The sequence below is a fragment of the Pelophylax lessonae genome (assembly GCF_965119305.1).
Source record: "Pelophylax lessonae genome assembly, chromosome: 13".
Classification (NCBI taxonomy): Eukaryota; Metazoa; Chordata; class Amphibia; order Anura; family Ranidae; genus Pelophylax; species Pelophylax lessonae.
Genome location: NC_138780.1, coordinates 96,893,058 through 96,919,650, shown reverse-complemented (window position 1 = coordinate 96,919,650; position 26,593 = coordinate 96,893,058). Strand labels below are relative to the sequence as shown.

The 26,593-nt window shown below is 40.2% G+C and overlaps 1 protein-coding gene across 1 annotated transcript in view; it reads left to right on the top strand.

The window, feature by feature from the left end:
• COCH (cochlin) overlaps nucleotides 1-26,593 on the top strand; it is a 92,407-nt gene that overhangs the window by 13,449 nt on the left and 52,365 nt on the right. The window lies entirely within an intron of this gene.

The following is a 26,593-nucleotide window of genomic DNA, read 5'->3' as shown; positions in this document are numbered from 1 at the left end:
GGTTGCCGCCTTAGTCTGCTTGTCTTCAGCAAACTGTTTGCAGGCTTTCTTGTGCATCATCTTCAGAAGAGGCTTCCTTCTGGGAGGACAGCCATTCAGAGCAATTTGATGCAGTGTGCAGCACTGACAGGCTGACCCCCCCCCCCCCAACCCTTCAACCTCTTTAGCAATGCTGACAGCACTCATATGTCTATTTCCCAAAGACAACCTCTGGATATGACGCTGAGCACGTGTACTTAACCTCTTTGGTTGACCATGATGAGGCCTGTTCTGAGTGGAACCTGTCCTGTTAAACCGCTGTATGGTCTTGGCTGCATCTCAGTTTAAGGGTCTTGGCAATCTTCTAATAAACTAGGCCATCTTTATGTAGAGCAACAATTGTTTTTTTTAGATCCTCAGAGAATTTTTTGCCATGAGGTCCATGTTGAACTTCCAGTGACCAGTATGAGAGAGTGAGAGCGATAACACCAAATTTAACACACCTACCCCCCATCCACACCTGAGACCTTTTAGCACTAATGAGTCACATGACACCAGGGAGGAAAAATGGCTAGTTGGGCCCAATTTGGACATGTTCACTTAGGGGTGTACTCACTTTTGTTGTCAGCAGTTTAAACGTTAATGGCTGTGTGTTGAGTTATTTTGAGGGGACAGCAAATTTACACTGTTATACAAGTTGTACACTCACTACTTTACATTGTAGCAAAGTGTCATTTCTTCAGTGTTGTCACATGAAAAGATCTAATAAAATATTTACAAAAATTTAAAGGGGTGTACTCACTTATGTGAGATACTGTATATTCTCAAGTGTAACATATATAAATCTAAAGGGATCTAAGGGAGGGAGGAGAGATGGAGAAGGGTGGATATGTATCCAAAATATGCTTGGAGGGGAAAGCATTTACTGACCTTTTTTAAAAGTCACAACTGTCTGGATAGTTTACTTATCATTGGCATGTTGAGGTGGAACAGCAATAGAATTTAGCAAAAAGATTGATCACTAACATGATTACCACATGTTACCAATCATTGGACTGCACATTAGCACTTTATTATGCACATTTATTTCAATATTGGTTGGATCTTTGGTGGACACTTCTATTTGGTTGTGTTTTTTGATGGACATATTAACTGGTTTACACTATTATCTGATCATGCATATTGCACTATGTGCATAGTAGATTGTGTTTTTGCATATTATTTTTTCATATTGTGTAATATATTGGTTGTTTTCACATATAGACTTTTTTTTTTTTTTTTTTGCATATATGACACTTAGAGATATACATGCACTTATTTGTTGATTATAATGGAGCAGTAAGATTTGACCATAGAGCACTGTGAACTAAAAACATTTTATAAATTACTGCAGATCAAACTCAAGGTAGGGTAATGTCCTTAAGAAGTTTCTTTTTTCTGAGGTGTACCTTGTAAAAACTGAAGCGTGTTTTTTCCACGCAGAACAGATACAAATGATCTCAATTGATTGAATTGATTGATTTCTATGTGAATTAGTCTTCATTCAATAAAAATTCCACATGCAACATTTTTCTGTTTGCGTTGCTCTCTCAAAGGATTTTGCAATGGGAAAGATTAAATCCTATAGATATAATCCTATATTGAACTGATGCTGGATTTATCGAAACTGCCTAATAAACATATCCTGTAGTCATAGGCGTGCACACAGGATGTGCCGGGTGTGCCTGGGCACACCCTAATCACCCGCATCACTCTGCCCGGACCTGCCAATTCAACTTCCGCTGTGCAGTCATTTAAAAAAAAATCTTCCCAGGTCCTATTGTTCAGCTAAGGACCTGGTGGCAGAAAAGAGACTATTTAACCACTTTCGGGTGCAGGCGTAGTTATCTACTACACTGCGACTCCTACTAACAATGTAACTATATCAACCCTCCAAGGCAGGCTGGGGCTTTAACTTAATTGTAGGGCAAAAGCTGCGTAAGATTACCCCGCTTGTCCTGCAAGCCCTTTAAGCCCTGGACGGTGTTGCTCAGCTCGGTTCGCAAGAGGAAGGGACACCACTGGTCTCAGGCTCTCAGCCCAGGAGGATCCTGCAGAAGAAGCACTGCACCCAGTTTCCAGGCTCCAGGTAGAAGATTTTGGCTGGACCAAGTGTGGAGAGACAGGGTTGCCACCTGTCTAGATTCCCCCCGTGATGGCTCAATACAGCACTGATGGTTTCCCTCTCTCCTCTCCTCTCTTCTCCTTTTCTGCCGGCTGCTATGGAAGAAAGAGGGGCTTTTTTTTACGCTTCATATTGTGAATGAATGGTAAGCTGCTCAACACAGAGCACTTCCAATTCATTCACTGTCCTGTGCAGTTGAAGCTGCAGAGGAAGGGGCTGAGGAATATCTGTCCTCAGTCCCTTCCTCTGTCTCAAAAGTGAAACATCAGGGGTTTAGACCCCTGATATTTCACCAAAGCCCCCTAAACAGGGCTGTTAAAATGTTTTAAAAATAAAAAAAAACTTAAATTGTAAAAATTAATAAAAAAATAACATAATAAAAATCTTCTGACACTATCCACTACCCTACTGACACAGTCCACTGCTCTACTGACACCATCATCTGTCCTACTGACACCGTCCACGGCTCTACTGACACCAATCTCTGCCCTACTGACATCATTCACTACCCTACTGACACCGTCCACTGCTGTCCTGACACTGTCCATTGCACTACGGACACCAATCTTTGCCCTAATGACACCCTCCACTACCCTACTGACACAAATATCTGCCCTACTGACACCAATCTCTGCCCTACCGACACTGTCAACTACCCTACTGACACACTACACTGCCCTCTTGACACTGTCCACTACCCTCCTGACACTGTCCACTACCCTCCTGATACTGTCCACTACCCTCCTGACACTGTCCAATGCTCTACTGACACCAATCTCTGCGCTACTGACAATGTCCACTACCTTACTGACACCGTCCACTGCTCTTGTGACACTGTCCACTACACTCCTAACACTGTCCACTGCTTTAATGACAAAGTCTAGTGCCCTACTTACACCATCCGCTGCTTTATTGACTGACACTGTGAACTGCCCTTCTGACACTATCCACTGCTCCACTGACTCATACCACACATACCATCCATTGTCCTACTGACACCACCGTCTGCCCTACTGACACGAACACTGCCCTAATGAAAACTCCCATGTTTTAAGATAATTTTAAAATATTTGTTTATATTTATTTATAAGGGTGTTTCCATGCGGCTTCCCACACAGCATTCCAATCACTGTACCTTGCAATTCATTGCAGTTAATGTAGTGTATTTGTCCGCAGTGCATTTGACCTGCAAAAGTACCATGCAATGTTGTTGGTACTAACAAATACATATTACACGTAGTCCTGTGTGAATGACTGCTAGATAGATAAAAGTAAACAAAAAGTAAGACCAGGTCTCGATAAATGCTTCATGATTTCAGAAAGAAAGGCAAGAGGTTCACCAAGTCTAGTTGTAGCTCACCTTGAAGTATAAGGATTAATTCCAAGTATCTTTCTGTGTCTGGCTAATATCAACAATATTGACAATTCCAGCTTCTGGAAACATATTAATAGAAATGAATATGTATAGTTTGTTACGTGAGAAGCAAAAGCTGTAACAGACATCCTCAGCAGTCGTAAATGAATACATCTTGGCATTTTTTAAGCATAGTTATATGTGTTTCATCGTCTGCAGATGTCGAAGAGCTTCAGTGGCTCTGGACTGTTAGGCAACAGAAAATGTAACTTTGCAGAATATGAGGTTTCCATGAAGATCTTTTAAAAGCAGACATATTTTTTACAGTCACAATGACTCAACTGTGTAATAAAGATAAAAACTCTTCTGAAATACTTACTTTAAAGGGCACCTGTCATCTAAAACCGCACATTACATCAATGTTTGATCCAGCCAGGTCTAGATTTATAGAAGGATTACATAGATCTAAGTCTAGCACAGAAAAATATTTCTTTCTCTTATGTAACTTCTGTTACAAAGGTAATACTGAACTCCATGCAAACAACTAAATACACAGATGGAATACACATATGAGAGCCATTTTATCTGTCAAAGCATTTGTATTACTGTTTATCCAATCCAGAGATTTACACAGCTTAGCCACACAACATAGCCATCTCTGCCAGGTCAGGAGAGTTTTTTTTCCAGCTGGAAATAAAAAACAGCACTTATACCTTCTTAATTAAACATCCACAGCTGAATGGCTGGTGCCTTAGCAAGGATTGCAGTCCTCTGAAGAACTGAGTAAAGGAGGATTGCTGGTATCACAGGCAGGTGCAGCAAGAAATAAGCTTTATTAAAGTGTTACTAAACCCAAAACAGTAAAATCCGTCTGCATATGCAGTAAAGCATGCTTGATATACTCACTGTGGCATCTAATGGGTTAATCCATTGTGTAAAAAGGCTGTTTTATCCTGTCTTCTTTGATCCTCCCCCTTCTTCCATCCATACAGTCCCCAATCTATCTGCTGATAGTACAGAGCCTTGGGGCACTCTGCACATGCTCAGTTAGGTCTGCATTGCTAGATAGTTTTTTTTTTCTAGGGAGGGTGCATGTGATCAGCACAGGGCCAATCAGCACTGTCTAGACAGAAAGTCAGGGGTCAGGCAGCCTCATAGTACAGTTAGAGTAGAATAAAAACTCTTCGCACAAGCTTTAACCAGACAATGATAGAAACCACAAGACTGGTATATACTGCCTGATGAGAAAAGATTTTCAGCAATTTATATTTACTAAAATAATTGTGTATGTCGTAATAAAGTTGATGTCTTGCGGCACTTGACCTTGATTCCAGCGATATTCCTTTCTTCCCTTTTTTTTCCCCTGCTGTTCTCTAAACAAAGTCCACTTATTTAGTAATGTCCGCATCCCCTTGCTAAAATCCCTTCACTAAATTGGAAAAAAAAACTGGGGGGGGGGGAGAATTCAAATACTCGCCTTTAGCCTAGCCTAGCTTAGCCTAGCTTACACAATGCAAGGGTTGACATTGCCATCCTTACAATAAAATCCCAGGAAAAGCTAAGTAGCCCAAATCTTGTCAGATGATGCTCCAATACAGTGCAGGACAGTATTCCTGCAACATTTGGGCTACTCAGCATTCCCGAGGATCTCACCAGAAGGATGCTGACATCATCCTTGCTTGGGTGCCATGGTCAGAAGAGGGGCTAAGGTAAGTATAATAACTAGATTTTTCCCCTACATGTTTTTTTTTTTTTAGTGTAGAGCAGCGTGTTAACAAGGGGGAGGGGGCCCTTACTAAATAAGGAAACCTTGCAATTTAAATGCAAGACCAGCTTTTAGTGACACTTACAGGTATTGTCCCTCCTTCAGATTGTAACTAGATAGCAAAAGGAGAAGCAACACACAGCAATAGTTAGATGAATCTACTGTATATCTGGGAATCTGCAAATCAGCACTAAAGAATGGCACAGATAGCAATAACCGCAAAGGTAGTCAGTGCTGTAATAACTTTATTTTTATTCTATATAAATGAGTATGCTAGAATCTAAACCTTAATTAAAAAGTACCCCTTTCTATAGGCAGAAGGTGAAGTCTTTGTAGAGCAGCTAGGAGACAGTCCTTTGCCCTAGATGAACAGCTGGCTAGCGTTAGGGCCCATTCTTTACGGTTGTGAACATAAGTAAAGTCCCAATAAAGTCTGCATGCAGTGGTAAAAGCTGCTAATCAAACGCTCAGTGCCTATGTGCTTAATCTCTGCTAGCAGCAACAGGTTCATTTCAGTAGTGGCCTCTCACCAAACCCAGCAACACAGTAGTTACGGTCCTGCTGTTGAGATGTCAGTCTGCTTCTAATTTGCCTGGAGCAACTCTGGTCCTCATCACCAAGGTTAACAGCTCTCCAGTTTCTGTCTTGGCCACAGGCTTGTAACATGTTGATGTGGGACTCCCACAGTCCAATTCAACTCTCTTGAGCTCCTTGTGCTTGCCAGATCCCCCTGCTGAGTGGAGGTGAAATAGCGTTAACTCATTCAGGCTGATAATCCAAGGGGGCACAGAGAGAACTGCAGCACAGTGTCCTAACCCCATCTTTCTGTGTAGCCAAACACCTGGCTACACAATGATGTATTACTTAGCTTTAATATGCTTAGTACATCTTGTGCATTTTAAATGTTGTCAGTGACCCTAATTCAGTCATTGTTGTAAGGATGGTTTAGAGGGGTGGAGGTTTCATGTAAGATGACCACACCATACCCTGAAACCATTATATGCTCATACTGTAGCAGCACCTAGATAGCAGGGGATCCTGAGCCTCTGCTAAGTGAGAGTTTAAAATTTGGCATCCTGTAGTATTTAAATATTTGATGCCTCAACCCTGAGGGGCCCAAGCTTGTAAGTGGGATTCTCTTTCAGGAATTTCTTGTCCAAATGGTGGTATCACTTACATACTTTTGCAGCTTGAATACAGTTTTCAGTGTTTAACTTGAATTTGGTAGGTAGAACAGGAGAACCAAGGAGGTGGAATTCCCAAAACTCACATGCAGGTCCTAAAGCTCCTTGGTTAGCAGAATTTGTTTTGGTGGGCACAGCCCCACCAAACATAAGGTTGAGGTGTTACCTATTCCAATGATGACTCCAGCAGCAAATATCTTCTTAGACCAACGTGGCCTGCCTCAAAGTGAGGAGCAAGACCCTCCAGGCCCGAGTTCAAACCTTGGGGCTTCACAACCAGATACACAACCTGCTCAAACCAGGAACATAGCCTTCTCTAGCAAACACCATTTTATCTGCATGGAAAGGGCTGATAGGCTTCCTTTTCCTTAGAAAGGACAACAAAAATGACACCTTCCCAAAGGGGCGGCTAACTGTGCCTTTATTATTTTTGGCACTGGGCAAGTTTAACACCCAGAACACGAACAGGAGGAGGAATGGCTAACCAAGTCTTTATCCTCCTTCTGTATCCCAGACGCAAAAAAATTTGAAGTCATCAGCAGCTGCTAAAGCAGTCTGTTCTGCCTCATGCCCACAGCTACTCTTTCTATTGCCCCTCCATCTGGCACAGAGTTGGTGGCTGAGTCATTTGAGAACAGTATTGGCTACTTTCTGCAAGAGGATGCACAGCAATGAATTGCATATGAGGTTGAGACGGTGAGCAATAGGAGCAAAGAGAGAGGTGAAAATAGGCAGGGAGAACCAATTGGCACAGATGTTCCTAAAACCATAGGGATGAAAGTCTTTCAAGGAGAGCAGACACTGCATTAATTTATTTACAAGGCACTGAAGGCACATCAGCAGGAGGAGGAGGAGGACCTCCTGGTGTCTCAGGGCCCCCTAAATCCAGGCATCATCCCTGTGAGGGCTCAGCAGGTGCAGGAGGACTGTTAGGAGGAGAAGGAGTGTGTTTGGCAATGCAGCATTAGGGTGGAGGATATGGGGCCAGCTTGTGGGGATGATTTTCATTCCTCACAAACACCTGGACTTGTACATGGCTGGAGGAGGTAACCAAGGACATTTTTATCCTCATCAGACCTGAGCACTGAGGTTTCTCAGTCATTGGTAGCTTGTGGGCTCATTCATGCTCCAGAGCATTTACCTAGAGGACATGCTGCAGAGGAACCTGTAAATCTTTTTTTTAAGTGGCTGGAAGTATAATGTCTTACAGGCAACTTGGCTCGGAGACTGCAGTGGTTGAAGGAAGGAGAAGTGGTGAAGGTGGCTGGCTAAGTGTAGAATTCAAAAAATGTTTCTGTGCCCAGGGCTGTCTGCTGCCAGCAACTGTCAGCTACAACTGCATCATATTGTAAGGATCAAGGTGCTGACACCCTTCCGAAAGTCTACCACCTTTTTTAATGGGTAACAAGGATGTACTACTCGCCAGAGCTTTTCCACTATGCAGTTGAGCAGCTTTACTACCCTGCAGCCAGCATCCTCTCTAAACATGCAGGAGGCATTGTGACAGAAAAAAAAGCCAGACTGTCACTAAACACAGTTGGCCAGCTAACATTTGGTAAAATGACGAACCAGCTAATGATGCAGAATACATTTTTTGAGGGTTCTGCCACTCAAAAGTTTTTTTTTTTCTGTACAGCCTAAGTCAATCCTTTCATCACTACAAGCTTGAAATAAATCCCAGCTCCTGCCACCATTACCTTATCCTGCTCCATGGCCACACCTGGCCACCAATAACTTTTCCTTCTACCCCTGCTTACCTGGCATTGTTAACATCTACTGCCATCACTGTACATCTGTCACAATTTTCACCTCATACTGTGCCTTTTGCTGTTGTTCATTGCATAGCTGTTTCACAGTTGCAAAGAATTTAAATTTTTTTGACCAGGCACATCCTATGCTCTGCACTATTATTTCATAGAATTTTAGCATTACTAGCACTTCAAAACGTTGTTTTTTGCAGCAGTTTCACAGTTGCAAAGAATTACATTTTGTTGTAATGTTACAGTATATTTGTCCCACTAACACCACAAAACAAATTTTTTCACAGCTGTCTCAAAGTTGCAAGTTTACATTTTTGGGCAAGTAACACCCTGTGTTCTGCAAGAATATTTGTTTTGCTTCTTAGTGTGCTGGCACCTATAAAATTAAAAACCTAATTTTTATGCATCAGACTCCTAGTCCCAGACTATTTTTTCTGGGTATTAGGAATACTCTGTACAATTAAAAAAAAAAAAAGAGATTCAGCACAACACATCAGTATCATTTTAACCACTTGCCGACCGCTCACTCGAGCTCTACTGCGGCAAAGTGGTTCGTTATCGTCCAGCGACATAGTACTACGTCGCTGGACTCCTCCCCTTGTAGGCGGCGCTCACTGCTCTTCCCCGATCGTCGGGGAATCTAGTTTGGAGATCCGCCCGCCTGTGTAAACAGAGCGGGCGGATCTCCTAAGTGACAGGGAGTGACAGATTGCAGTGTTCAGCATAGCTGAACATGCCATCTGTCCCTGACTCACTCCCCCCACACACGTCAGTAAGCACCAGGCATACATTAACCCCTCCCTCTCCAATAAAATTAACCCCTTCCATGCCAGTGTCATTTTTACAGTAACAGTGCATATATATAGCACTGATTACTGCAGTAATGTCACTGGTACCCCCAAAAGTGTCAAAAATGTCAGTCAAGGGTCCGATCTGTCCGCCGCAATGTCGCAGTCCCGCAAAAAAAATCGCAGATCGCCGCCATTACTCGTTAAAAAAAAAAACGCCAAAAATGACAGAAATCTTTCCCTTAGTTTGTAAACGCAATAACTTTTGCGCAAACCAATCAAAATACGCTTATTGTGATTTTTTTTTACCAAACATAGGTAGCAGAAAACAAATTGGCCAAAAATGTAAAACAAATTTGATTTTTACATTTTTTGGGGGGGAATTTCATATAAAAAAATGTTAAAAATATTGTTATTTTTTCAAAATAAACGCTTTTTTTTGTTTATAGCGCAAAAAGTAAAAATCGCACAGGTGATCAAACACCACCAAAAGAAAGCTCTGTTTGTGGGAAAAAAAGGACGTAAATGTCGTTTGGGTACGGCGTTGCACGGCCGCGCAATTGTCAGTTAAAGTCGCACAGCGCCGAATCGCAAAAAGTGGCCTGGACGTAAGACAGCAAAATCCTCCGGTGGTAAAGTGGTTAATATGGTGTCTTGGAAAAATAACATTTCCATTGCTTATTTTTGGCTGAAATACAGAAACATAGAAATATAGAAAAGTGACGGCAGAAAATACGTTTATTCCAAGCATCAACTACCATTTCAGTAATATAATACTTTCTAAGATTAGTTTTGAACTTTCCTCTAGTTATTTTGAAGTCATGTTCTTGATTTTGGTTTCATATTGAAAAAACTGCCCTCCTGAACCTTTTTCACTTCCTTGATGTATTTAAAGGTTTCAATCATGGCTCCCCTTTCCCTTCTTTCCTCCAGACTGCACACATTCGGTTCCTTAAATCGCTCTCAATATATTTTATACCCCAGACCTTTCATTATTTTTGTTACCCATCTCTGGACTTGTTCTATCTTATCAATATCTTTTTCTTTTTGTGAGATCTCCAGAACTGGACACAGAATTCTAAATGAGATCACACTAAAGATCTATATGACTTCTCCCTGCTTCTGAAATTCCCTTAACTAAAAAAGATGTGATTCCATGCATTGCATCTGCTAAATTTCTTTATAATATTTTAGGAACTACAGTTTAATTTCATATATTTTTGCCTGATAAATGCCTACTGCTTGCCTCCCAAAATGCATCATGTTAAACAGGATGATATGTTGTTCTTCGCATGTGTTCAATGTTTATACAGTGTTTGCAAAGTTTCACTTAATATTTATGGGTGAAACATGCCTACTCTCTGCCTCCTAAACCCCACCACATCCTGCCTCGAAACCCTAACACATTCTGCCCCCAAAAGATGTTCTAAAGAACAGGATTTAGTTCAACATATAATGCAATTAAAATTATAAAAGGCTTTTGCAACCAATACATTCTCATTGAGATCTCCTATTTCCTTGAGGATGTCTATGTAGACGAATTGCGTAGGAGCAGGGCTTTGGCGATGATGTTATCGCACATGGGTGGCATGCTGAGTTGTTGATTGCCATTTTATCATATTCCCTTTGTGAGTACATTTCTTTTAATAAACACTGCTTTATTGTTGTTTACTGTAATACACTATGGTCATTTCTTCTTTTTTTTTTTGTGACATATTTGGGGCTTGTACCAAGGATGTGTTTTGGCAAAAACCTAATTCGAGTTTACTTATATCATCAGAGGCTACTGTGTAAAAAGATGCAGAGGAGTTGAAGAGCTGGCTGTGCTTGTTGTGGTGTGATCAGGTGATCGTTGGGCTGTGTCCCATGTTTAAGCTCTGTTGGCACCTCTAAGCTGGGGGTCTAAATTTTCGGCAAGCAAATAGACCTCTGTGTTGGTAAGGGAGCAGGGGATTACAATAAGGATTCCTAGCACCTGTTGTTCACTTATCACAGGACTGTATAAGATAATTTGGGCCATTAAAGTGAATTTTTGCACTTTTTTGTGGGCATATTTTCGACACTGTGCTGTCAATATTTATGTACTGAGTTTATCATATTTTTTGTATGCTTTTAGATTTGAGATAATATTTAAAGAGATAGTGCACCCATGTGTTTGTATGATTATCTTGCTGTCATTTATCATGGCATTATAGAGAATGTAGTGTCCCTTACAGCTAAGTATAAGTTTAATATTTTCCACTTATATATATTTTGTTTACCATTATAGTCTTAGGTGAATTCGTTTTTTTGCAACTGACCTTTTTACACTGAGCGCAGGAGGAGTTATTTTTATAGACAGGTCTTACAAATATACACCTACATTTCTTTTTTTTTTTTTTTTTGCTGAAATAGGACTACTTTTCTTTTTAGCTAATACATACTATTTTTATAAAGTGTCTTTTTAGAAAATACATTTGTTATTAATATTTATAGCTTACAAAAGACTGACTATCTGCCTTCAAATGGCACATTTGATTAAAAAGAATTATATTAAGTTCTGCAAATATGTGCAATTTTTAAAACCTTTGCTTGAAACAATTAATTTTCTTAAAAAATTTCTGACTAAAGATTTATTCTCCGACTAATAAGGATGGCATTCCCTGGAGCAAATCTGCACAATATTTATAATATGTCTGTACAAAGAGTCAGTTATATTTTTTTAATTTGATAACATTTGCAAATTTATCAGTAACAGCAGAATATCCAAAAAACTCCTACAAGTTTTACTTAAAATCATTACATTTTTCTCTTTTAAATTTCAAATTAAAATAGAATGTATTCTTTTTTTTTTCCAAATGCAATCTGCCTGCTCTCTACCTCAACACTATTGACCTATGCAAAAGGGTTTAAAAGCCGTGCTATGATTTGTTATATTGTTTCTCTCTTCTGTTTCAGAAGAAATAACCCAATTTTTGTGGTACATGCAACCTGCTTTATGTATGGCCAACGTGTAGCAGCCTGTGGTGCTAATCTGTTAATGTGTAACAGCTTGGTTTTTTCATGAGAAAAAAAAGAAATAAATTGCTTATTTCTAGCTGCAATCTAGGTGCTCTTTATTTCACAAAAGGTGGCCTGCTCTTCAGTCTGTGAAAAAAAAAGCCAATTTTTTGCTTGCAGATGCAATATGCTAAGTTTCTCCCTCAGTAATGACTGCTTATTGCAATGAAGGCCTGAAAAGTGTAGTGCAATTCTGTTCAATGTTTATGTTTTTATCTTTAACTAAAAGAAAAACCTACTTTTTCAATCAAGATGCAATATGCACGCTAAGTTGCCTGAAATTGCAGCCTGCTAATTCAGGCTTGATATCTGTGGTGCGTAAATCCTTATGTAAATACATATATAATATTCATAGAATGTATAATTCCTATGAAAGTTTGTACACAATTATAAAAATAGATGTTATATATACAGATAATGAACTGATCAAATCTCCCTCAATCCAGTGACACTAAGTGCAATGGTGCAATCCAAAACGATGCAAAAACATTAAGGGCAAATAGCCAAAAATATGTGAAAATGTTCAACAAGCTTTATAAAGCTCAGTAAACAGTGTAAAAATAAAGGTGCAGTGCTATAGCATAAAAATAGCAATATAAGTGCAAAACAATATGCATAAAAGTTAAAATCAAATAGTTCCAAATAACAAACATTATATAAAAAAATCTTCAGTCCAAAGTGTTATAAAAAAAACCCAAAGACAATATCCACAAATAATAAATGAAAAATAAAGAAAACATGTTAACACTGTAGTGAAAAACACCTTGTGAAAGTCTGTGATAGCAGTCTAAAATTTAATGTACAGTGTACCTCAGCCAAAAGTACAATACCTGAAATTGTTTACCTCTGTATTACAGATGGTCATACAGTGCCTAGGGGGTTAAGAGCTTCCTCTGACCTGTCAGCTTCCTCCATCAAAGCCAATAGAAAATGTACCATTAAGGTCACTCAAAGTTAAAATATGAAGGACCCTCTCATACTGTAAAACTGTATATCAGATGTTCATTGAAAACTAAAGAATGCACATGATGATAGTGCAAATATGGCTTCACAAGCATATGTGACTACAAATGGCATTCCTATAGGCTTACACAAACTAGGTCCTGACCATTAAATGAGGTCTGCATATGTGATTACGTCACCGCGATAAGCCCAATCCTACGTGTTTCGTCATAGATGACGACATCTGAGGGACGATTCCCTATTCCTGGTGTATATAGAAATCCACTTTATTCCTCTATGATTGACACACAAGCAAATTGTTCCCTTTGTGGTGGCACACTCACCTTAGTACACTGACCACCTAAAAAATAAGATGGTCAGATATGGTATGCTGAAAATAGGATCCTCCAATCAAACTCCAAGGCAGCAATGGACTCTCAGAAACTCCCCAAAAAAACTACATCACTTGATTCATCATGGAAGAAAGGACACAAATATTGTTGTGTCACTTCTGATGTGACTTGAGTCGCAAAGAAGCGCATTACAAGAGAAATTTCATTGCTTTCAGTGAAGCCCATTCTAATCAATGCAAATTACAGTAGAATAGTGCCATTTGGAAAAGGGTCCTGCACTACTTTGGTGATATTTACAGAGTGACTTTGCCCAGGAGAATATACAAAGTCACATCAAAGTCGCACCACATAATCACACTATAAATTGCACCAAAGTCGAATCACAGTAGTGTGAACCAAGCCTAACAACAAAGTAAAGTCCACTCACATATGCTGATGCTCCGCACCCAGAATATCCCAGCTTAGAAACATATGAAAACCACACTAATTCCTCGTCATATGTGTGTGTGGCCTCTATGTAGTAACGTCACAAATTACCATGTTAATATATTATTGGAAATACAACTGCTTATATCTACAAGCATCTATATTCAGACCGCTGGGATGGAGTGTATCCACCAAAAACATCCCTTTATTTTCATTCTTAGACACCTTTCTTCTCATGTTCGACCCTCTCTAATGTCTAAACTCCCTATCAATCCCACATAACTTTAATCATTCTGGATTCCTATGATGTACTTCTTTAAAGGGTTTTTTTTGCAGGGAAAAAATAGCAAATAAGAAAAAATATTGTGTATACAATTCGACACGAGTCATATTGTAATTTAATGTTTTAAAAATTACCTTTCCTTTTCAATCTGCAGTGCTGTCGTTTTCTGTAAAATGCAATGCAATATGCCCCCCAGAAATGTAATTTCCTGCTTGTTTGATTTGCTTTCTGATTTTGCCAGAAGTCTGCACTAAGATACTAGTCAGATTTTGGGCATTCCCTGTAAGAAAAATTTCATTTTGGGTGAAATAGTTGCCAAAGGAAATACCATCTAAAGGGATGCAAACCCTGACACTTTCCTTATTAGAACCCTGCAAGTTAGGCAGCTGATTGATAAATAAAAAAATCACTTCCATACAGAGTCACCCATGGACACAGGCAAAACATTCAAAATAACAAAAGGTAGGAATCTGCAACAACATTTTTTAAAATCCCTGCAATATACATAGATCACCCAGAGGGGAATATCTTTTTTCTCAGCAAAAGTAGAGTTAATTTTTAAAGTGCCTGGAAACACTATGCTTAATAAAACGTTTCCTAATATTATTGATATGCTCACCTATTCTCACTGACAACTTTCTATGTGTAACCCACATGCTGGATACTCTGTGTCTGGTCATTTGGGAGGAGCCTTGGGGTTTTATTCATTTACATTTTTATTTTGGGCATTTGCGATTGTTTTGGTATTTTTTTTTTGGTTATCAGCCACTAGGGGGTGCTTGGTGTTCACTTTCTTTAGTTTCCTCCTGTTAATTTGTTCATTGGACCACCAAGCTATTGATATTTTATTATTAAATGAAGGGTTATGGAGTAGCTTTTGAATAGCGGTGTCAGAGAGTTCTGCCTCTCCTGACGAACAAAACTTGTTAAGTGAAACTAGAACTTAGGGACGTCACTACGCACACAAATATGACCAGGAATAAAGCAGTTTCTAAGCTGCAATATTCTGGGTGTTGGGAGACAGCACTGGCATATGTGAGTGGATCTTACTTTGTTTTAATGTTTTAAATACACACAACATGCTGTACAATATTTCCCTCCTCTCTTCCACAATGAATTACCTGATGGATTTGTTATATGGGAGTTTCTGAGAATCCATTACTGCCTTGCTGCCTTCAAGGTTAGTTGGAGAATCTTATCTCAGCATGCCATATTTGACCATCTCGTTTTTTAAGTGGTCAATGTAGTAAAGTGATCACAAGGGGAACGATTTGACTGTATAGCAATCACAGAGGAATAGAATGGATTTCTATATAAACCAGGAAAAAAGTAGAGTCAATTATACACCAGTGACGAGAACTGCTTACTGCACTTTATAAAACTTTGGTGGATATTTTTACAAGTTATACTATGTCACTTGTTTTGACACTACTTCCAGCACTCAATTATGGTCTAGCACTACTACACCAAACAATCACTGTCTTTGAAAAAAAAATAAAACTAATAAATAATGTAAAATTATTACAAATGCAATTTATGTGATGCCACAATACTGTGTTGTTGGTGATTGTCTCTGAGAATCATATTGTACTGTGAAGTCACATAGAGCTAAAAAGCAACCCTTAAGCATGGAAATTAAAAAAATGTTTGTAATTCCAATGTTGCCCTTTAAGCTTCCTAAAAAGATCCTCTCCTCGCTAAATGATAAATGTATTTTTTTTCTTCCAGTTGTGTCTCTGAAAAATCTACCCAATGGGACACAGGCAGGAAAAAATCTTGACAGGAGTTTTAACCATTCCTTACAGTTCCTTTTTCATAACTAAGTATTTTGTGTGGGTAAATTAGCGACATTACAATCATTACAGTTTATACTAAACTGCTAAAAAATAAAGCTATTATGTTACCTACTATGATTGAAATACATCCTTCAGTGCTGGTGGAACAAAATTCTTATTTCCACAGTACAATATGCAGTAACCCAATCTAGGGCATTTTATGGAGAGAGTGGAATTTATAAATATAGAAAACAGGACCATGGTATTTTATTGCCAAGAGCTTCCAAAGTAGAGGAAGAGGAGATCTTTTTTTTTTTGTCAGCATCACAATGAGATGGTATTAAAAACAGTTTGAATTTCTAAGGAGCGTAAAGACATTCTTAGCCCCCTCTATTACATTCCGTATGTCTCTGGGACACAGCGTGCAAGATATATTCTCTAAAGTCACCACACACTCCGGTGGCCCCCCTTTTTGGAAACCCGCATTTCCCTCCTGTACAAAATCCCCAATGGTATACATGGTGAATCAATAAGGACCTCTATAGGTTTGCTCATTTTATAGACCAAAAAGGAAACAGAAATACCTCTTACTTTCTGGAGACCTTACAAATGCTCCCTTCAGAGACATTCTGCATTTGTCAGCTCACATTATTTACAGACACTGTGTCAGGTTTAGGTGGATATCTCCACTAGGACCTTCTATGAAAATAGGTGTTTGCTTGGTCCAGGGAAGCGTGGCAGTATTTTGGAGCTATATACTTTGTTTTTGGACCAGGTTTCTAAACTCTCTTACCAACTAGCTTAGGGGACAGACCTGGGGGAGACTATAGAGGAGGACGTTTGGGCCCGGTGTTCGACCATGGTGCACAAAGGATTTTTCAATAACAATAAATGGAGGGGAATTATACAGTGTTGTCCCAATTGGTATCTTGTTCCAGCACAGTTAGCTAAGATATACCCCAACGCCTCATCCCTTTGTTTCAGGGGGTCGGTAGGGCAATATGTTCAATACCTAGTGGACATGCCTAAATGTTCAATGGTTTTGGACAAAAATATTTAATTTGGTATACTGGACTGAATATCCTCAAAAATGTTAAGACCGCATTATTTTCTGACTTATTGAGTGAGCTACACAAACATCTTACAACCTTGCTTTTTTCATTTTTCTAGCAGCTAAAGTTACCATAGCGCAAGCATGCAAATTTCCTGTGATTAACCTCGCATTAGTCAAAAACAAAATCTTGATGGGTGGGGTGGCTGGGGGGTCGGCAGTCTGGGATGTGGTGATCAGCTGTAAATCTTTTCTATTCTCCTATCTCTATTTTCTTTATTCATCTTTTCTTTTCTTTCTTCTAACTTTCATATTAACTCCTTATGAACACTTTGATGTAGGATACATGGCCTCCTCTAGCCTAGCTTAGTATGAAAGCATGGTGTTCCTCTGTTTGGCACTGGAAACTTTGTTTAGTTTTACAGAATCAATTTTTTTTTTAATTTCCTTCAAGAAAAATATACGCATAATAATTCTGCATTACCACATGTGCAAATTGAATCTCTACAATACCTATAGTAAATAGATAAACAACCACTGCACTCTGTGCCTCTGCTAACAGTGCGTTGCATTGCTTTATTGGCCAGGCAACGTACTGACACCTTTGCTGCCATAGTGCGAAGAGTTGGGTGTTCAGTGTGCCCCTGTGCCTTTAAGAAGGGGTGGACTCCCTTCAGGTTTATCTGCCCTACACCTGTCCATTTAAATGCATGTGCTTCCATTGTTGGAGACTCGCAGAAATTAGAGTTAGGTTAACAGAAAATGCAGTGCCTTGCCGGGGCTCTGTGGCTTACGCAAATGTGTGCAACTTAACTCCTGTTTTTAACGCATTCTGTTGGACAGGTCAGTTTGGTTGGTCGCAGGCTGGTCGGTAAGTTGAGCTTGGAAATTTCTTTGTTTTTTTTTTTGTAACAACAATACCCTAGGTCTAAACTTCACATACGTAGTAGATTCTGTCAGACTAGTTTTCCTTGATCTTGAATTTTCCCATGAGGAGGGTGTGATGATCACCAGGACCACTTTAAACTTACGTTTGGCAATTCATATTTACATTATCGCAGTTGTCACCATCCTTCGTAGTAAAACAATATCCCAGTAGGTCAGCTCAATTGATTGAGAAGACGTTTTAAGGTAATGGACTAAATAGAAGAAAGTCAGATTTTGATCATCAAGTTTCTAGAAAAGGGATATGCCTTAGATTTAGTTATGGAGGTCCACTGGAAGTATCTTCCCAGGTTACAGCAGATCAGGGAAAAAGAGGAACATGGTGACAATGCCAAATTTATTATTAGTTTACTCTGGTTATCGGGCTATACAGAGAGTGATCTGAAGGAAATGGCACATTTTGCTTCTAGATCTTAGATTAAGCTCATTCCTACCCATGGCTACCAAGGTTATCTTTAGGAGAGACAGGCCTCCAAAAATGTGATTGCCCTTAGTAAGTTAGTGGCTAATATTAACAAAAAGTGTGATATACGGGAGTATTTTGACCATAGAGATGGCACTTTTAGATGCAAGAAATGTGGCTGCCTTACGTATTAGTTCATTGATCATGGAGAGTCCACTTTTTCTGACTCTAATTGGGATATGTTCTCAATTAGACAATTTATTACATGTGAATATGTAGTATATGCCCTACAAAGCCCCTCTAAACTGTTGTACGTGGGACATACTAAATGTACATTATGGAAAAGAATAGGTGAATACCGTACATTTATTGAGGAAGGGTCGATAAAACCTTTTTCTCAACGATTCTCACAACTACAAAGAAAAAATATTCATGATCTTAAGGTTTTTGCTATCAAAATCATGCCAGTTCACCTTACAGACAATAAAAAGTTTTTTTTTTTTTAATATACAGACAGGAAACCTTCTGGATTTACAAGTTGAACACCCCTAACCCGCATGGTCTCTATTAGACATACACACAGTCAAGTAGGGGCTTCTCTTTTATAGATGTGAATCTTTCTCTACTATTCTCACAAGATCTAGTTATTGGTGGATATGTTTAGATGTTTTTTGATCTATCCTTCAGGGGTAATAATAATTTTCTTTTTCTACCTTTACCTTCCTTTTTCATATTTTTTTCACCTCTTTTCACATTTTTGTCTACATTTAGTATATATGAATAGACAGTTTATCAATTTATTTCATTATTTACATATTATATTCTTATCCTAATCCCTATTTGTTTATATATTTTGAGTAAATACATACATAAATTATTATTTTTTTATGATTTTAATTTTGTAAATGATTTTATCATAATAATGATTAATGTGTTTGATATTTGTTACAGCATATGACTTTTTTGGTGATATTTAGATTTTTATTGAAATTTATTGTAATCAACTTATTATAAAATTTGTTTACACATTGTGGACACTCTTAATTTTATACATATAGCAGTGGCAAATGGTGTGATGGGCAGCTCCGGCCCTTCCCCTTCTTGACAGTTCTTATTTATTCTTTTGTCCCCCTCCACCCCCTTTGGATTTGACAAAGAAACAGATATTTTTATCAGGAGACTCATTGTGGTCCTTTTACCCCTCCTATACCAGCAGCATGGTCCAATGCTGACATCACTTTTGGGTGACACGGCTTCCAGTGACACCAGTCCAGCTTCCTGGATATGCGTTCTGCCACCATCTTGTTGGTTTACATCTGGCCGTCCCAATGTTGACAGCTTTGCGGATCCTTTGGTTCAATATCCCGCTTTGATTGGCCAAAAGGATGGGTAACATTGAGCCTTACCAGCCAAGCCAAACATCACTCTAGGTGTTGCAGCAGCTCTCTTGGTCAGGAGGTTGATACTGGACACATTGGGGGAGATTTACTAAAACTGGTGCACACAGGCCGATTTCACTCATCAACGTGGATCTTAAAATTATGGCAAAAGTGTTGGCGACTAGGCTTAACACTTTTTTGGTGGATTATATACACCCGGACCAGACTGGCTTTGTACCAGGTCGGCAAGCGCCTGACCAGACAAGACGCGCGATTGATATTATATCGGCCCTTCAGTCCAATTGGGACGGCATGGGTCGTCGGAAAGGCATGTTGTTATCCCTAGACCTACACAAGGCATTCGATTCCTTGTCTTGGGACTATCTCCTGCAGACATTGGAGCGTTTTGGCTTCGGAAGTAACTTTCTCACCCTCATCTGCACGCTATACGATGACCCCATCACGAGGTTGTCAATCAAGGATTATGGGTCCTCTTTCCTGAACATCCGTAGGGGCACTCGCCAGGGGTGTCCCTTGTCCCCACTTCTATTTATTTTAGCCTTGGAACCGTTGGCCATTAGGTTACGACTTAATCCGGATATCCAGGGCATACAGTGCGGAGGAATTGAACACAAGTGCGCCCTATTTGCGGACGATATCTTGTTGTACATTTCGTCCCCCCTGGTCTCTATTCCCAACCTGCTCCGGGACTTGGAGACGTTTGCGTCCATTTCTGGTCTTAGGGTTAACCCCTCTATGTCACAGGCTTTAAATTTAACATTGTATGGGACCACACTGTCTGCTCTCAGAGCTAACTTTACGTTTGCTTGGCAGGAGCGATTGCTACAATACCTTGGGATACACCTTACGACATCTATAGCTACTCTTTACACACACAATTATCCGCCATTGTACAAAAAACTGCGAGAGGACCTTGCTGCTTGGTCAGCCAACCCCCCGTCGTGGTTCGGAAGGTTGAATTCGGTAAAAATGAATATATTGCCTAGACTGTTGTACCTGTTCCGCACTATACCTGTAATGCTTAACATGTCTGATCTTAGAGAATTCCAGGGGACAGTTGTTCGGTTCATTTGGGGGGACAAGAGGCCCAGGGTGAATAGGCGCACTCTTTTTACCCCGAAGCTGAGAGGGGGTTTGGGTGTCCCAGACCTGGGCAAATACTATTATGCAGCCCAATTGGCCCACTTGATCCACTTCCACTCCCGGGATCCTCTCCCCATCTGGATGCAATTGGAGGCGGCCCACCTGCAGGTTCCCATTCATCATGCGATGTGGTTACGGGCCAGAGACAGGCCGGGTATACTCTGTCCTGCCCTGTCTCTTTCCCTGGGTCTCTGGATAGGCTGTCGGGCAGACATGCCTTCAGGTCCCCCCATGCCCCATTGGCACCCCTGCTGGGCAACCCCTTGTTCCCGCCGGGCCTGTGTCCCTCAGTGTTTGAGTGGTGGACAAACAAGGGGTTCCTCCGGTTGGCTGATTTGTGTGACCACCGGGGTCTGCTTACAATTGCGAGAAAAATATTCCCTCCCTGAGGGAGAGTGCTATCGCTATGTCCAGATTTCTCATTTTGCAGCCTCCCTTAAGCGTAAGAGTGACATCACCACCTCCACCCAAATGGAGCATCTTTGCCGAACGCTGGATAAACAAAAGAGTTATATATCCACGATCTATAATATATTGCATGGTGACGACACTAAACTGTCATATATGTTGCGCTGGGAGGAGGATCTGAATGAGAGCCTGGACCGAGCTGATTGGAACACTCTAGCACAGTTTAATTCTAAATCCATACTCAACACCTCCTTAATAGAAGCTAATTACAAGGTGTTCCTAAGATGGTACATGGTCCCGGTCAGGTTGGCAGCAGCGGTTCGCACTGCATCCCCCAATTGTTTTCGGGGATGCGGGCAAGCAGGCATGGTCCTCCACATCTGGTGGACCTGCTCAAAGGTGCGTTGATTTTGGATCCGTGTCTATAACTTTATCTATTCATTGACGCAAATCAACCTGGTGAAAGACCCCCAACAGGCTCTTTTGGCAAAACCGATTGCGGGGGCACCTAAACGTAACAAACGTCTTATAGCTTTCGTGTTTATAGCCGCTAAAATTGCAATCGCACGATCCTGGCGCACCCCTGTGGTACCGTTCGAGCTGCTCAAGGCCAAACTGACCTGGATCATGCTAAATGAACGAATGGTAGCATTACTGAATGATAAGATGAAATTGTTTGATAAGACCTGGGACCCTTGGATCCGATATTTGGCCGGCCCCTCTTAGGGGGGGTTTTGACGCCTTGGTCCCTTCGGACTGCAATCTCTGGGGCTCATCCCCTTGGGGGGTGCTGGACCTGGATGTCAACCCTTACCTTCTACCCAGCCGCTATTGCTCTCTTTCTCCGCCCCCCCCCTCCCCTCCTTGATATTTCTCTTTGCTTTTCTTTGGATCCCTCTTTTCTGCCTTGTCTTTCCTCTCTTCTTTATTTTCCTTTTTTTTCTGTCAGTGCACTGATAGCAGGATGTTGCATCCCCTAGTTGGGTACACTGGATTTAGGGTGGGAGTTGCGGGCTGCCTCCCCCCAGGGGCGCAGTGTGTTCCCGTAGGGGCGTCCGGGGAGGGGGGGGGGACCCGGACCGTCCGCTCCTTAGTGTTATGGAGCGGGGGCTCTGTACCTACTTTAACTTGGTCGATCTACTATTGCTCCTATTGTTATGTTCCTCTGACTCCTGCTGTTACCAATATCCGTATATCCGTATATGCGTATTTCATGTTTTATGTTTCCTATGTTCTATACTGCCTTCAATTTATACGGTTGAGCCGAGCTGGCTCATTATGCACTGTTATACCTTTTCTGAAAACTCAATAAAAATTATTGAAAATTTAAACTGGTGCACACAGAATCTGGTGCAGCTGTGTGTAGTAACCAATCGGCTTCTAACTTCAGCTTGTTCAGTTAAGCTTTGCCAATAAAACCTAAACGCTGATTGGTTACTATGCATAGCTGCACCAGATTCTGTGCACACCAGTTTTAGTAAATCTCCCCCATTGCTTTTTATGCTCAGAACTTCCTTTTTCATTAAAGTGGACTTATTTGCTTTACTAGTGATATCGTTTTTGCCTACACATGGATCAACTACGATTGCATCATAGCCTTCACATCATGATACATGCCACCTTCTCACAAATCTTGGCACGCTGCATTCATTGACTCTGTCTTAAACCCAATTCCTGTGGATGACTATAATAAACAACCCTTTTGGGTAAACCACTCTCTTCCAGTCACAATGAGTGCCTTCATGTTTTTTGTATAGAGTTTACACTGAGTTGAGTATATGGACCATTATGCTTTCTTCTCAAGGATGAATACATTCAATTAATCTACTCTTACCCATGCACCTTTTTAATTTTCTTTGTTGCATTCATTTCTACGGCTTCTTTTTTCAACTGGAAACACCTTTCCTGGAGAAATTGCTGTTCAAGCTTTTTTGGTGCTGCCCACAAATATTAAGGTCTAAGACTTTGAGCATATGACCTATGGTAATAAGGAGAGAAAATTCAGTCTGATTCTTTCTTAAGCAAAGATCACTTTAGCCATTAGCTACTATATGTGGACAGCATACGAGGGAACTTGGAGCAGCATTTTCTCCGGCAATGGTAGAGATTTTAACCCTATTTTCTAATCTCAGCATGATTGTGTTACTAGTCCCTTGAAAACAGAGGCTCTATCTTTACCCATACCTTTACCTCTAACTTTACCCATAGAATTCCCTTGCTGGATTTGGGTGCCATTTTGCTGAAGTCCATAGCCCTTGAGCAGCAGTAAATATTTAGGCTGTCAGCAGATTGTACTCTAGTGGCTCTGATTTTCGGCACAGTGCCAAAACATAGAGCAACTGAGCATGTGCAGAGCAGGGTGAGACAATGGGGTTTATTTTCTAAAGCTGGAGAGTGCAAACTTAGTCACACTTCTGCATAGAAACCAATCAGCTTCCAGGTTTTATTGCCAATGCTTAGTTTAATGAGCTGAGGTTAGAAGCTGATTGGTTTCTTTGCAGAATTGTGACTGATTTTGCACTCTCTAGCTTTATTAAAAAAAAAAAAAAAAAAAAAACAATGTATTACTGGATTTTAAACAGTATAGGCACTAATTTTTGATGTCTTACATATACATATCTATACCTGCAAAAGGGGCCATCCTGAAGTGATCTACTTAATTTTCAGACTAAAGTTCCACTTTAAGTTTGATATATACAAATTGCTGTTTACATATTTTCAATCATAAGTGTGTTCTACTTTTTGCATTCTATAGAAATAATTCATGAAAAATCATTGCGACTTTTTACATTTCTACTTACATTTTGTTGTTTTAATTATATACTTTATAACAGCTTTTAAACAAAAATATTATTATGTAAAATGTTCATGTTAATGTTTTCTTATGTATGTTTTAAATTTGTCAGCAAGATTCTGTAAACTTGTTTCAATTTTTTCATATGGCGGTGTGCATAAGCCTTTAGGGCCCTTTGTCCATTTTTCATCTATTTGTTTTCGGATGAAAAACAGACAGCAATTCATTCCTTTAAACTTACAGAGCCTGCATCAGTGTCTGTTCAGTTCATTCTTTAAAATGGAACAAGGCTGCATCCTCTTCCATTTAGACAGTCTGAATGGATGTAAACAGATGTAAACAAATGCCATCTGTTTACGTCTGTTCCGTTTGTGTCCGTTTTTAGGCATGAAAAAATGTTTGCTTCTATGTTTGTAGTCATTCTGACCACAAACACATACAAAACTCAGCCCTATCATTTTGAAAAAAAAGATCAAAGCTCTTCAAGTACATATGCTTTTTTAGGTTACCTTAAAGAAGAACTTCATAAAACAAGTCAGTGACTACTTAGCAACCAGCAACTGTTGAGACAATAAATACTTTGTAAAGAGGAAAGTATCACTGCTACTCCCAACCAGCCCAGGTGAATAAACTATAAAGAGCAGTATTAACCTAGATGTCTCCACCACACCCTAATGCATTTCACCCAGCCCACCTGAGTCTAGTCATGACCCTATGACTTAGCACCGGTAGGAGGGATGAAATGAATTAATCTGTGTGGTGGAGACATGTATTTTGGGGCCACTATTTATCGTTTATTCATCTGGGCTGGTCAGAAGTAGCGGCGATCCTTTCCTCTTTACACTTACTAGCCTTCTGGATTGGTATCAGCATAAGCCGGCCCCCCTTGTTCTGGGACACAGGGATATGCTTTCACCTCTATTTTGAAAGGGAACAAATGCAATATAACAGGTCACAGTATATAATGTAAAATACAGAATAAAGAGTGTAGTGGTCAGGCCTATGTCATATATGTCAGGAGTGTGAAATATTCATCAAAGTGTATATAATGCAGGGCTCAGTAGTGCGTCACACACACAGGATGTAGGGCTCAGGAGTGATTATTACACAGAGTGTAGGGCTCACATATTGCACAGTGCTCAGAAGTGTCTACTGCACAGGGTGCAGGGTTCATTCATGCATAATATAAAAACTGCAGGGTTTAGGAGTGTATTGCACAGGCTCATGACTGAGGTGTTGCAGATATTATGGCTGCTTTACCTTAAAACCCAACCTTCCTTTGCAAACCCATAAACAAATTACAACAGTATTCTTTTGGATTTGAAAGGCCATAGCAGCTATTTTATTAAACCATAAAATATAACTTTATTATAAAATACATAATATTCTTCTTTTAAATTCTCAGAAGAGTAATGACCCAAATTCAGTACAGTAACTAACCTCATCGACGTCTAGGGTCTTGGAAGGCAACTTGTATTAACCAACTGGCTGTATATACCATCAAAATAGACTTCCAGGGCTCAGCCGCAACGACACCAGCTCGAGGACTATTACTATTAAGAAACCCTTGATACAGCCAAATTACTCTTAACCATTACTGCCTTAAATTTTAACCAGGGTAGGTACACCAATACTTGAGATGGGCCTCACCCCTTTAAACCGTCACAGCCTTCCAAGACCCTGAGACCCCTGCTAACTGCTACAACAAATTCCTTGCAAAACGACAATCCCCCCAAACAATAATAGCCCCCCCAAGCCATCCCCTCCTTGGGGAACTCCTTGAGTAACAATACCAATGTTAAGGGCAACTACAGACCACAAACCACCAAAAAACAAGAGCAAATTATTATGAGAGGGTGGGCCACAGAAGCTCATTCCACACTGTAATGGCTGTGATTAACCTCTTGGGAACTAGTACCACCCCTTTACTCCACTAATGACTCCACCTTGCCCCACCCTGCCCCACCCTTACTTTCAACAATCAGTTAGAACCCTTGTTTAGACCAAACTAACCCTACAATGCTCCCATTCTATCCTACCAACCCAGTCATGTCCGGCCTTCTGCCCATGCAGCCCATCTAGCTCCAGGCCTATTTCTGGAGTAGTTAACACACAGGCCAGTGTAGAACAACACATTTCTCCACTCCCAAATCCCTCCCCAGCTCTCTCCTGTCATCCCCAAATCCAAAAGGGGCTAGCCTGAAGTGATCTACTTAATTTTCTGAATAAAGTTCCACTTTAAAATTGACATATACAAATTGCTGTTTGCATATTTGCAACCACAATTGTGTTCATACGTTTTGCATTTTAAACATAAATATTCGTATGTAAATAGTTTATGATTGCGACCCAACATGCTGCCAGCTTCTGCCCGCGCCTGCCACCTCGTAGATCAGAACAGTGATTTACAATTTGTAAAGCCGAGCAAAGAGAAGTACTAAGAAAGGGGCGGAGCCCCCCCCCCCCCCCGGGGCTGTAAAAAATAACATAAACTTATACCGATAAAGTATTCACAAAGTACTCGCACAGCATAAAGTTATAAAACAATGTCCAATCAAATTTGCACCATAATAATTTAAAGTTCAAAAAATGTGTTCAAAAAGTGCAAACAAAATCGTGAAAGTCCAATATGAGCAT